Below are 13,028 nucleotides of genomic sequence, written 5' to 3'. Positions count from 1 at the left end.
GCTTGATCATCTTACACTCACACTAGACATACACGCTACCGGTCTGATCCTTCGCTCAGCCATCAGCAATTGGAAAGGCATGGAATACCTGAAGAGATCTGTCACATGCCGCTGGCCAACCGAAGGACTCTAATATAGTCCAGCACTGCAGGTCCCAGGACGCAGAGTCCACTGACGCTGAGGGGACCAATGGGACGGAGAGCGAGGTAAGCAGCATGGCAGAGACAGCAGGTGACAACACTGACTCTGATACCTCCTCCGATGCAAGCTCCCTGGTGGTGGTGGACACCTCTCGAACCACCGCAGCCGACACCCCCTGTACCAGCACCGCCCTCCCAGTTGCCCTCACCGAGATGCCCGTGCCCACTCACCCAGGAGGGTGGGCATCTCTTTCGCCCCAGGCACATCAGGCCCTGCCCCAGTGAGCCCTGCTGCCCTCAGTGAGGAGGCTATTGAGCCTCTGAGATCCATCTATGTAGGGCAGTCAACCATAGTGAATGCCATCCCGGGGCTGGCATCACAGATGCAGCAATGCAATGCGTTCCTGGAGGACATCCACAGTGGGTTGGCAGCCCTACAGAGATTGTTTCAGACTCTGGCTCCTCTCTGATGGCAGCCTTGTCCCTGTTCCTACCGTCCCCCCTTCAACTACCACTTCCCAATCCCAGTCTGCTCATCCCCAACCCATCCCATGCACACATACAAACAAGCATGCACACAAAACATCAGACAAGAGTAGCTCAGTCAAACACAGACAGCACACTTCAGGTCACAAGCACTCACACAAACAACAGACAGTTGCACACACAACAACATCCACTGTCTCCCCCTCCTCCCTCAAAGTCACATTCGCACTCACACCTGCATGCACTGCTTCAACAGCCACCACCACCATCACCCCATCATGCAGCACACACACCTCACCTGCAGACAGCTCCACAACATCCATCCACGTGTCCCATTTGTCCTCTCCCTCCCTGTCTGCCCCCCTCCTAAGAGACACAAACGCATGCACTCAGACTCCCAAAAGCCATTCACCTCACACACGCACACTGTCCAATGACCTGCACCCAAGTCCAGCAGACGTACACCTCAGACAATCACTCCCTCAACTTCCACACCCATCCGTCCTCCCACATCCCGCCCCAACGTACCTAAGAAACTTTTCCTTGCCCAACTGGACCTCTTCCTCTTCTATCCCCCTCCACCAACTTCCCCCCCCCCCCATCCTGTCCATAAGAGTAGGGTACCAACGACCCAGCCCAGCATCTCAGCTAAACAGTCTGCCACTGCTCCCATCAAAGCTTGCCTGTCCCTGAAAGCTGGGAAGATGGTGATTTTAGCACCACAAACCCTTTGTTGATGCCATTTTCGGGGGGGGGGGGGGGAACACACGCTTTCTTCTGCAGCCCTTTTTCCCATTTATTCATTTTTGTTTTTTTTTTATGAACTTTTCACTGTATTTTGCCTACTTTCTTGGTCTGCTCCAAGGGAACTCACAAACTCTGGGTACCTATAGAATTCCTAGGATGTTGGAAAAAAAAGGACACAAATTTTAGCGTGGGTAGCTTATGTGGACAAACAGTTATGAGGACCTAAGCGCGAACTGCCCTTAATAGCCAAAAAAAGGCCTGCCACCTGAAGGGAAAAGGCCTGGCAGCGAAGGGGTTAAAAAAAAAAAAAAGACATCCCAAACCCCATCTAAATTACATGATTGGTAACCTTAATGATGCTGTTGTATTTTCAAAATCAGACCTTGTAAAGGTTATCACCAGCTTGAAATTGATGGACAATCCAGATATATTACATTTTTTACTCATTTGGTATTGTTCAGATATAAAAAGGTTCAATTTTGGAATTTGTTCAGCTGCAGGAATATTACAGGAAAATGTAAGATATGTAATACGGTCAATAAGCAATTCAATGAATTACAGTCATGACATCTTAGTTTTTTGTAAATCTCAAGAACATAACCAAGCTCTAGAGGAAATAATAAACAACTAGACACTGCTAAACTTATGTTAAATGAAGAGAAATGTGAGGTCAGTGGCCCCGACCAAATGGAGCTGTAGAGAGATAAATGGTCATCTTTAAAAAAAGCTGTACAGAGAGCAAAGTTAATTCAGATTGTGCCAAGCATTGAGAGACTGTAAAAAACTTCCACGTGATCCAACTGGTTTAAGTGTCCAGCAGAATTCATATTTGGATAATCTTGATCTCATATTTCACAACTTCATCCTCAAACTCAAAAGGAACATGATGTTGTTAAAAAAGTTTAAAAATAAAAATAAAAAAAATATTAAACAGCATGCCAGCTAAGAAGAGGGTAAACATATACTTCCAGAGAGTATCAAGTTAGGGATTTGGTACTATAAAACAATGTCAAATAAGACGTCACAAATCTATTTTCATCCTTCTCCGTTTAAAATAACAAAAATATATGGAGCTGCAATTTTGGTACAAGATAGAACAGAGAAACAGCTACAAACAAATCTTATTTCAAGAAATTTTGAACTGAAGAAACGGTTAGTGATTCAAATTCTGATTGCTGCAATATTCATCAAATGAAGTGGTTGAGTCATAAAGAAAATTATTTGGTTGAACATAATATTATGCTTAGAAGATCTACAGAACTTTTAAAAAACCCACAAGACTTAATGAACAATATTGATTATTTTTTTTTAATTATTTGTTTAAAAAAAGGGCGGGAGATATGATAGTGTGACATCATTAGTTACAATTTAGAATGTTAGAACAGCAACGTTAGCTTTAGAAATAGCAAACTCCGGAAGTACAGTTCAGTTACGGAGCACAATGAATAAATATCCATGTGTACGCTGTTGATTAATGACAACAATTTTAATTACTCATGGGTCCAAGATAGTGTCAAATCCACATCAACAGCCTACAAGAAGAGGCTATAATCAAACAGTAAAACACTACAGTATAATATAAATTCAGACAAAGGGAAAAAAGGAAATATATGTAAAATCACAGGCCTCCACCATGCCAAAATGTAAATCAACCGTACATTCGTATCCATTAATTCCAACATGGGCTACCCTACAAGTGCTTACTCTAACTCCAGGCCATCCAGCCGCAACGCCACTAACACAATTCCAAAAAGTGGAAGAAAATTAGTGGTGCCTGCCCTCCCTGAAACATTTTGAAAAATACTGAACTTACTTGATTTTACAAAAAAATACACATATTCAAAGAGTGGGTGAAACAGCTGGGATTGCAGACAAAAAATGAGTGATGCGTTCTCTCAAGAATCCAAATCCATAACTTCAAATAGCTGCACAACGAACAGGGATGAATCTTCAAGACAGGAAGATGAAGCTGACACTCTATGTACAATAGTCTCACTCTCTATGGCACTGCCCCCGTTAAAAAACAAAAGATGCACTTCCTGCTAAAAACAAATTACCCAAGCTGTCCATTCTGGGAAAAAATAATTTCAAAATGAATTTAGAGTTGATGATCGGTGCCCTGCATCTAAAGCAGCCACGTTTGCTCAGTAGAGCTTCCTAGCAACATCTACTTTGGTTGAAGGTCTTTCTCAATCTGAACATATATACATCTGAAGGTTCTCTCCCCTGGCACCTCCTAAGCAGGTTATTGAAAGAGAAGACGGACTCGTAGTGTAAGGCATATATTCCACATCACAGCAACAAGTTGCAATAACAATGAATGGAAAGCTCTCCCAGGTCTGGGCACGACAACCACATCATTTTCAAATAGGATCAGCAGAGAGCTTTCACTGGTCAGCAGCGGAATGCTCTGCGCTGATCCCTGGAAAGCTGCATTGAGACCTTAATATACAAGTGGAGCAGGAGTAACAGAGGTGCAAGGAAATAATCTTGCCTCTTTCCTCATTGGCACGGGAAACCTTTGCAGCTTTTTTTGCTGCTTTAAAAAACTCTTTTGCTCAGATAACCCATTTGACCATAATCAAAGACGTTAGCTGCTGGAGTGAATCCAGAGGGAAGGAGGAAGACCTCGATCTCATACTGAGCGACCAGGGAGGAGCAACAGACTCAAGGACCAGATGCAGTTTGGCCACATGGGAGTGGACCACTTGTGAATGGGCACCAGGTATCAATCAAGGATACGCTACCACCAGGGACACACAGGGCCTAAGTCAGACCAATCTGACAGAACAGCCATCCTAGAAGGCCCTCTTGACTGGATGACTGAATATATTGCAAATATGACATTTTTAACTCATTCTAAAATTTCTGCAGCCACATTTTTACGCATATAAAAATGTTGCTTTTGTGCAAAATGCTTCAAGAACACAAATGAGCAGAAGCGGTTGGTGGTTAAGGCAATGTTAGTCTTCTTCGAACCTGTAATGGTGCACAATCTGCTGGGCACTATCACACTGAATTCACAGGGGGGACTTTCAGATGGGAATTTGGTGACATCTGGATAAGAATATTTCAGTGGTTAAAAGGCGCCCCTTATACTATGCAAGGAATATACAAAAAGCGCATTGATAAGAATAGCCAAAGCATGGATCCTTGAGGTGTTCATAGTAACATGCCACACAAGACGTACACAAGATACTTTACGTTTTCGAGAAATGAATAAAAATGTCAAGGATTTAAAAAGGGAAAAAAGCATCCCTTAGACTTTTTAGGGTTGGTTAACATAGTGTGCTCACTCAGGACAGGACACCTTAGCACACCTCCAGCATAAACACTGTGAAAGAACACAGCAAGGTGTGGGTTCTAGTATAAAGGCACAACTGATCTTTACTTCACACAGAGCATAAAAGCTGTATACGTGATTCATTTGAACAGCTGCTTGTAAATGAATATCACATAATCCTGTTTAGTCAGATAGCAAACATTATTAAAAATGTATCACATGATCACCTTTACAGATATGGATATTTAGATAGACTATCAGGAAGGAACATTTGGTGAAGTGTCACAAAATAAGGATCCAGAAATACTTGATGTGGTGGAAAAACAAAGTAGGATTTGTTCTTGGAAAGGACTCCCTCCTCCGAACAACATCTTCCTTCGTATCTTCTTCAGACTGTCAACCTGAGGAATACAGACCCTAGAGCAGGCTCTGAACAAGGAACTCTAAGGATGAGACCGAGCCAGGGCTCAAGAGTTCAGCACACATCCCTGAAAGTATCCTCTGCACATACATTCAAACATTCAGTAGTCCAGCCTACAGACATCTTTAGCTGTCTCTCCAGCCTCAGCGCCTTGAGACCCTCACGGGTGAGTAGTGCGCTTTACAAATGCTATGATTGATTGATGTAATACAAAAAATCATAAATAAAAGCATAGATCCATATATTCACACAGAGGGGCTTTGTGTCAGACCTCTTCATCCTCTGATGGGTTCAACTGCCAGTCACTATTTGCTTCTACCCACTACAGCATGTGGCAATGGGTCAGATTACGTTCACGACTGGCTCTCTTGGGAGTTGGCATCATTTTGCCTGATCACATTTACATATTGCCTAAAGAGAGGCGCACCTGAGCCAGGAATGCAGTGCCAATACTTCAGTTACCAATGCTGTGACCTTTGCACTCAGCACACTTGCTAAAATAATTCAGCACAGTTGCCTACATGCATTTCATTTTGTGTGCCATTCTGTAAAGCATTTGGAGCCCTCCTTGGACATTCAAAACACCTTCCTAAATAATTCTGTATATCTCCCTAAAGTATTCAGCACACTGCCTGCAAATGAAAAATTCCCTATCTATTGTGAAAGGACATGTTCTTTTTACTAACGGGCACAGAGGCGTAGGTTGTGCTTTAACTGCCTTTACTGAACTCACAGCAGCAAATAAAAAACTACAAAACCCAGTGTTCAAAGTGAATGACATCAGAACATGTGACTATAGCCACCAATCAATACCCATCACATAGTATATTCCTCCAGTCATTAGTCACCTTTCTTTGCACGGGGAGAGACTCCATCTTGAAACTTCTCTTGAAAGCCTAGTTACTACTTTTATGTCCGCAACTATAAGGGTGAGAAGCAAAGTTAGCCACTGTCCTTCCTTGTGCATGCCGTAAGACTAATCTCAATTCCCTAAACGACAAGCCGATGTCTCTTGCCAAGTACTAACCCAATAAAGGACAAATTCAATTATCAGCAACATCGCAAGCAAATATGACATCAAATTTAACATTCAAAGTAGATACCTGTAATATATAAGCGTGAAATACCACATTTCTATCCAATCAATAATAGAGCAGCGTGGGGTGGACATGTCCAAATTCAGGTGGGATAATCTTCACTCCAGTGTCCTTAATAGGTTGAAACTTTCCTTCATGGTAGATACATCAGGGCAGAGGTTCTCATTAAGCACATGGCAAGGAGTATCAACAGAGGAGGCATCAGTCCTTGCTTCCTGCAATTCCCAACCAGACCCATCTAGCAGAAGCGGGTGATGGTGCCGTCTTGTGAGCATAATCAATAAACAATTCACTCCTGTGGGCCTGAGCTTCCTGGAAACAGAATGATATACTTCTCAGCATCTCACCACACACAACGTTGGGTTGTTAGGGAACGATGGATAGCAAGCTGTCCAATGAAGGACTTGGTGCACAGAGATGGTAAGTATGAACCCAATATGGGGTAAAGGATCGCCCTGATAAGTTTAACGTTTGTACATCCGAGACCCTCTTGCAAGAGAGGAGGCATAACATTGACAATTTTGCAACCAGCTGTTTACTGGAGGGATCACTACAACCTGACCATTTACAAAAAGATTAAGAATTCTGTTAACATCTCACATTTCAGAGTAGCTATGTCTGAAGGTTTCATCAGCTTCATGGTCCTTATAAGTTTGCAAACTAGGGGGTCAGCACCCACAGGGTTATCTGTGAACGGGAGATGCCCTGCTGAGATTCAGATCTGCAAGCATCAATAGAGGTGTATGCTCTCCAAACCACTGCCAACACTGAAAGAAATTTCAAAATGAAGGAGTCTGCCCCCTCGGGATCCACGTATTTTTGCACATTACCACCTGAACCAAGCTGATCTGCATCTTTTGTGAGTTTATACAGCCCAGGATTGCTCGATCAAGAAAGAAACGTCCTGCAAAATACCTGGCAGATGCCACTGCAGACGAAAATTCTTCAGATAAAGAGTCAGTAGATTGCCCACCATCATGGTGTAGAGCTCCCCTCCCATTCCCCCAAAGAATGTAGCAGTGAAAGGGAAGCGTGACCAGTAAGTCACAACACATCTCCAGAAGCAAGAGAAATCAAGGTTGCATCCTCCAGATCAGGGTCACCAGAATCATCTCTGCTCACTGACTTCTGGTCTGATTCACTACTACAGCTATCAGCATGAAAGGACAAAAGGCATAACTGAGGCCCTTGCTGTACTTCTGCAGGAATGCATCCACTTGGAGATGCTGCTAGGTCTGGTCTCCAGCTGACACATAGTGGAACTTATACATTCAGCCTGGATGCAAGTAATTCTCTGACTGGGGTGCCTCTTCTGTGTTACAGTTCACAAACCAACTGAAGGCGAGATGCCAATCACTGGATTCCTTCAAAAAGTGATACTTCGAATCCACTACTGTGCTGGATTGGCCTGGAAGGTGAATCACTTTCATGCACACCCTCTTCCCAGGCAGTGCTGCCAGCATCAGTGTTTTGGATCCAATACCCCTAAACTTGTAGACATTCCAGACAGCAGACATATTGTCCATCTTGTGGAGGATGCAACCGTTCACTCTGATCTTTGCTGGACTGCATATGGCAGACTATTCTGCCAGAATTGGCAAGCAATTAATGTGCAGGTTCAGTTCTTCCTGGGGCCTTCTTCCCCCTTTCGAGATCTCCTCTCAACGAGCACCCCAGCCAGCCGTACATACTGGCATCCAAATCTATGATGATGATCGGAGAAGAACCCAAGATCACACGGCTGTTTCTTGTCCCCATATGGCGCAGCCACCAAACCATCTCTGTCCAATCTTCCTGATAGTGGAACCTTCTCAGAGTGAGAGGAACCTTTCTACAAGAGTGTGGTTTTGAGTCTCTAAAGGGGGCTCTGTAATCTAACAGGCCCAGGGAAACCACTTGTATAGATAAGGATAGTAAGAGTCCCACACCTCTGCTGAGACTTTGAAAATATTTCTATCGCATTCACTTCCCTCACCCCTTTCGTCCTTGAGGTGATCTTGTGGAGGGGTAGCTCCAGGGCTGCTAGCTGAAAACCCAACATGAGGCAGAGGAAGTCAGTCTTTTTATTTGTGCCCAAGTCTTACTTTTCCTGATTGATCAGGTATCCTAGGTGGAATCCAAGTTAGAAATTGGCTATGTAGGCCTGCAGCAGCAATATGTGTATGTCCTGAGCCATTTAGAAGAGTTCACCCAGAAAGATGATCAATCTGCAACCTTGCGTCAGTAGTCCTGCCACCACCGGTTTGAGGAGCTTAAAGGAGCTCCATTGAACTGACAAGAGTCCGAGTGGGAGTGCCTTGAACATAAATCAACCCTTCCAAAGGAACTGAAGAAAATAACAGTGGGGCACTCAGATGGGACTCGTTAGATAGAAGTCTCTGGTCCAGATGGTTCAGCCAATCCTCCTACCTTAGGAGATCCCTTAAAAATGTAGTTCCTCCACCCTGAAATGTCTGTGGACCGACCGTCCACTGAATTTAGAAAAGTTAACGGCCGTCTCACCCTCTTTGACCTTTTTCCTGGCCACAAATTTGTTGCTCGGAAAAACTCTCTGATGTTAAAATAATTCCTCTACAGATCCTTTGTACTTCAGGCTTTGGGTCTCCCGCTCCAGGGAACTGACTTCCTCTGAGAAAACTATGGGGGTTGGTCTCACCATCTGAAACGGGGTACCCCAGGTCTCTAACCTGACACTCTGAACAGTCTGGAGGACCCATGCATCTGAGGAAGTTTCCTGCCACTTCTGGAGATACACTGCAGCCCTGCCCCTAGTTTTATTAAGCAAGAATATCAAAGTCTTCTCTTTAAAAGCAGGGGCTTCGCTGCCACTGTTTCTGCCAATGTGACTTTTGCTGTATTTGTTCCTTGACAGGAAGGAGGGGGAGTGCACAGGTTTTCTTGTCCTTTGTTTCTCCGGGGACCTTGGTTGAAAGGACGGTCAGAGGTGCATCCACATCTGGTCGAGCCAAAAACCCTAGGGGTGAACACCCACGGCAAGGAGGATTGCACTTCGCCCAGCGCCATAAAGGTCTGACTAGATTTAGGCCGGCCTTTTGCGAAGGCCTATTTGAACAAGTTGCCCTTTGCCTTGGGTTCCACATTCGATGAGACCAATTGCCTCAGCCTGCAATCCAATGTTAATAAAATAGAGCGGGTACACTCCGTGGATGTGGCACAATTGGCATTACTCACCATGCATATCCGATGCTGGGCTTCAGGGCCTATTCTGTCTTCAGACTCTATTGCTGCATCACATGCTTACCATGACCTTTTGAAGACCCTTTTGGGGTTTTAATGATCCTATGAGGATCCCCACGTAGGTTAGCATGTTGGAAGCAAGCTATGTAATAGCAGCAACTTTACCCTTGAGAGTTCCTGACCTCCTAGTTCATGGAGTGTTAAAGCTTCTACATCAGGCTATATGCTGCCGTGTTTGTCAGCTAGTACTTTGAGGAGCAAGGACACCTTTATATTCAGGATCAAATAGGTCCCTATGGTGATCTCGGTCTTCAGAGGGGTTTGCCAGCCTGCCCTTGAGCTTTTTCTTGCCCCCATCCCAAAGGGATACAAGTCTCTCAAACTCCTAGACTCCCTTTCCAAGTCATTTCTCAGTATCCCCCCTGGTCTCATAAGAAGTGTCCACTGTCCCACGACACAGGTTACGGGTCCAGCATCTCATCACATTGTGTCTCTTAGGTTGAGCATAGGAGCTTATGCAACTTTTCAAATGACACCACCTGCTCTTTAGACCCTAGCTCTCCACTGAGGGACCCACCTGCGACCAGGTAAAGGTAGGTAAAGTATAACAAAACCCAACTAACCAATCCAGGGGATATAAACTACCGCACTTTTAAAATGACATTGCACTTGGCAATACTGTTAATGTTAATACAGCTCTTTCTGCTAGAAAAGGTCAGCCTTGTATGAAGCATGCCGATCAGAGTTTTGACTTACTAATGTCATACACGCTACCACTAAGCACATAAAAGGGAAAACATAGGACTGGTCCCTCGGGCAGTAATCCCAAGACAGCTCCTCCCAATCCAACCTTCTTCCCCACAGAAAGAGAGCTCAAGATAAAATCCTCCTCAGGCTGGCGTGATGTCATAGGCATGTGCAACAGGCACAGTGCCACATGGGCAGACAGCAGAGGAAACTTCACCGTCAACAAGTACAAACAAGCACGAACCTGACAGTCAAAACATGCAGTAATTCAGGAAAAACAACTGAAGGAATGAAAATAACTTCTCGTTTCCACAAGCGACGAGGACTCTGCTAGAGCAGCCTCTGTAGCTATACATAGGAGCTGATGGTCACATGCTTTGAGCTCATTCATTTTGAATGCTGTTTTTTTTTTTTTTTAACTCACTGCTGCAAGCTCAGTAAACAAAGCTAAAGTATAATCATAATCCTGAGCCTCATGTCCTGACACAGAATTCAGCACATTTCCCTAAAAGCATCCTATGCAATCCCTCTAAAGCAATGTATGTCCTCCCCTGAAGCAATGAAAGCACCTCCCTAAACCGTTCTGCGCACTTCCCTAAGGACGTGAAGCCTTTCTTAAACCATTCAGACCGCTCTCCCCTAAATGATTTACAGCATTCAGCTCGCTTGCCGATACGCCTTCGGCACACTTGCTCACAAGCATTCAGCACATTTTCAGATACGCATTCAGCACACTCGCTGAAATGCACTGAGGACTCTTGCCTAAAACCATCCAGCACACTTTCATAAAAGCATCCAGAGCGCAGCATAAAAGCATCCAGAGCGCCTGCACAAAAGCATCTAGAGCGCCTGCACAAAAGCATCTAGAGCGCCTGCATAAAAGCATCCAGCGCGCCTGCATAAAAGCATCCAGCGCGCCTGCATAAAAGCATCCAGAGCGCCTGCACAAAAGCATCCAGAGCGCCTGCACAAAAGCATCCAGAGCGCCTGCATAAAAGCATCCAGAGCGCCTGCATAAAAGCATCCAGAGCGCCTGCATAAAAGCATCCAGCGCGCCTGCATAAAAGCATCCAGCGCGCCTGCATAAAAGCATCCAGCGCGCCTGCATAAAAGCATCCAGCGCGCCTGCATAAAAGCATCCAGCGCGCCTGCATAAAAGCATCCAGCGCGCCTGCATAAAAGCATCCAGCGCGCCTGCATAAAAGCATCCAGCGCGCCTGCATAAAAGCATCCAGCGCGCCTGCATAAAAGCATCCAGAGCGCCTGCACAAAAGCATCCAGAGCGCCTGCACAAAAGCATCCAGAGCGCCTGCACAAAAGCATCCAGAGCGCCTGCATAAAAGCATCCAGAGCGCCTGCAGAAAAGCATCCAGAGCGCCTGCACAAAAGCATCCAGAGCGCCTGCATAAAAGCATCCAGCGCGCCTGCATAAAAGCATCCAGCGCCCCTGCATGAAAGCATCCAGAGCGCCTGCATGAAAGCATCCAGAGCGCCTGCATGAAAGCATCCAGAGCGCCTGCACCTGCATAAAAGCATCCAGAGCGCCTGCATAAAAGCATCCAGAGCGCCTGCATAAAAGCACCCAGAGCGCCTGCATAAAAGCACCCAGAGCGCCTGTATAAAAGCATCCAGCGCCCCTGCATAAAAGCATCCAGAGCGCCTGCATAAAAGCATCCAGAGCGCCTGCATAAAAGCATCCAGCATGCCTGCATGAAAGCATCCAGAGCACCTGCACCTGCATAAAAGCATCCAGAGCGCCTGCATAAAAGCACCCAGAGCGCCTGCATAAAAGCACCCAGAGCGCCTGCATAAAAGCATCCAGCGCCCCTGCATAAAAGCATCCAGCGCCCCTGCATAAAAGCATCCAGCGCCCCTGCATAAAAGCATCCAGCGCCCCTGCATAAAAGCATCTAGAGCGCCTGCATAAAAGCATCTAGAGCGCCTGCATAAAAGCATCCAGAGCACCTGCATAAAAGCATCCAGAGCGCCTGCATAAAAGCATCCAGCGCGCCTGCATAAAAGCATCCAGTGCGCCTGCACCGGCATAAATGCATCCAGAGCGCCTGCACCTGCATAAATGCATCCAGAGCGAGAGCGCCTGCATAAAAGCACCCAGAGCACCTGCATAAAAGCATCCAGAGCGAGAGCGCCTGCATAAAAGCACCCAGAGCGCCTGCATAAAAGAATCCAGCGCGCCTGCATAAAAGCATCAAGCACATTTTCATAAAAGCATCCAGCATACTTGCATAAGAGCACCCAGCACGCTTGCATTCAATCATCCAGCACGCTTGCATTCAAGCATCCAGCACACCTGCATAAGCACCCTGCGAACTGCATAAAAGCACCCTGCGCACCTGCATAAAAGCACCCAAGCACGCTTGCATAAAAAACACCCAAGCACGCTTGCATAAAAGCACCCAAGCACGCTTGCATAAAAACACCCAAGCACGCTTGCATGAAAGCATCCAGCACACTGGCTTGTAAAGTAGTTGGTGTTCTCCTGAAGCATTCGACCCACTTTCCTAAAGCAATCCATACACCTCCCTAAAGGTGTCAGCACATTTTCCTAAAAGAACTGTTTAGTTCCCTAAAGGCATTGAACGCACATCCCTTTGAAGCACTTAGAGCCACCCCCACCCCAAAAAAAGCATTCAAAGCGCCTTCCTAAGGCATTCCGCACACTCCATAGAGCATTCAGCACACAACCCAGAAACTTTCTACAACTATTCCTCTGAAGCATTTGGGGCCCGTCCCTTAAGCATTCAAAGTACTTTCCTAAAGCATTATGCAAACATCCCTAAACCATTCAGTGCACTTGATTAAAGCACTGTGCGCCCTTATCTAAACAATTGAACATCCATCCTTCGCTTGGTTGGGGAGGAAGGGAGGCTCCGAATCAGTTCCATAAA

Source organism: Pleurodeles waltl, chromosome 7, assembly GCF_031143425.1.
Source record: "Pleurodeles waltl isolate 20211129_DDA chromosome 7, aPleWal1.hap1.20221129, whole genome shotgun sequence".
NCBI classification, from domain to species: Eukaryota; Metazoa; Chordata; class Amphibia; order Caudata; family Salamandridae; genus Pleurodeles; species Pleurodeles waltl.
The sequence above is the reverse complement of the archived record's forward strand: the minus strand, read 5'-3'. Positions refer to the sequence as shown.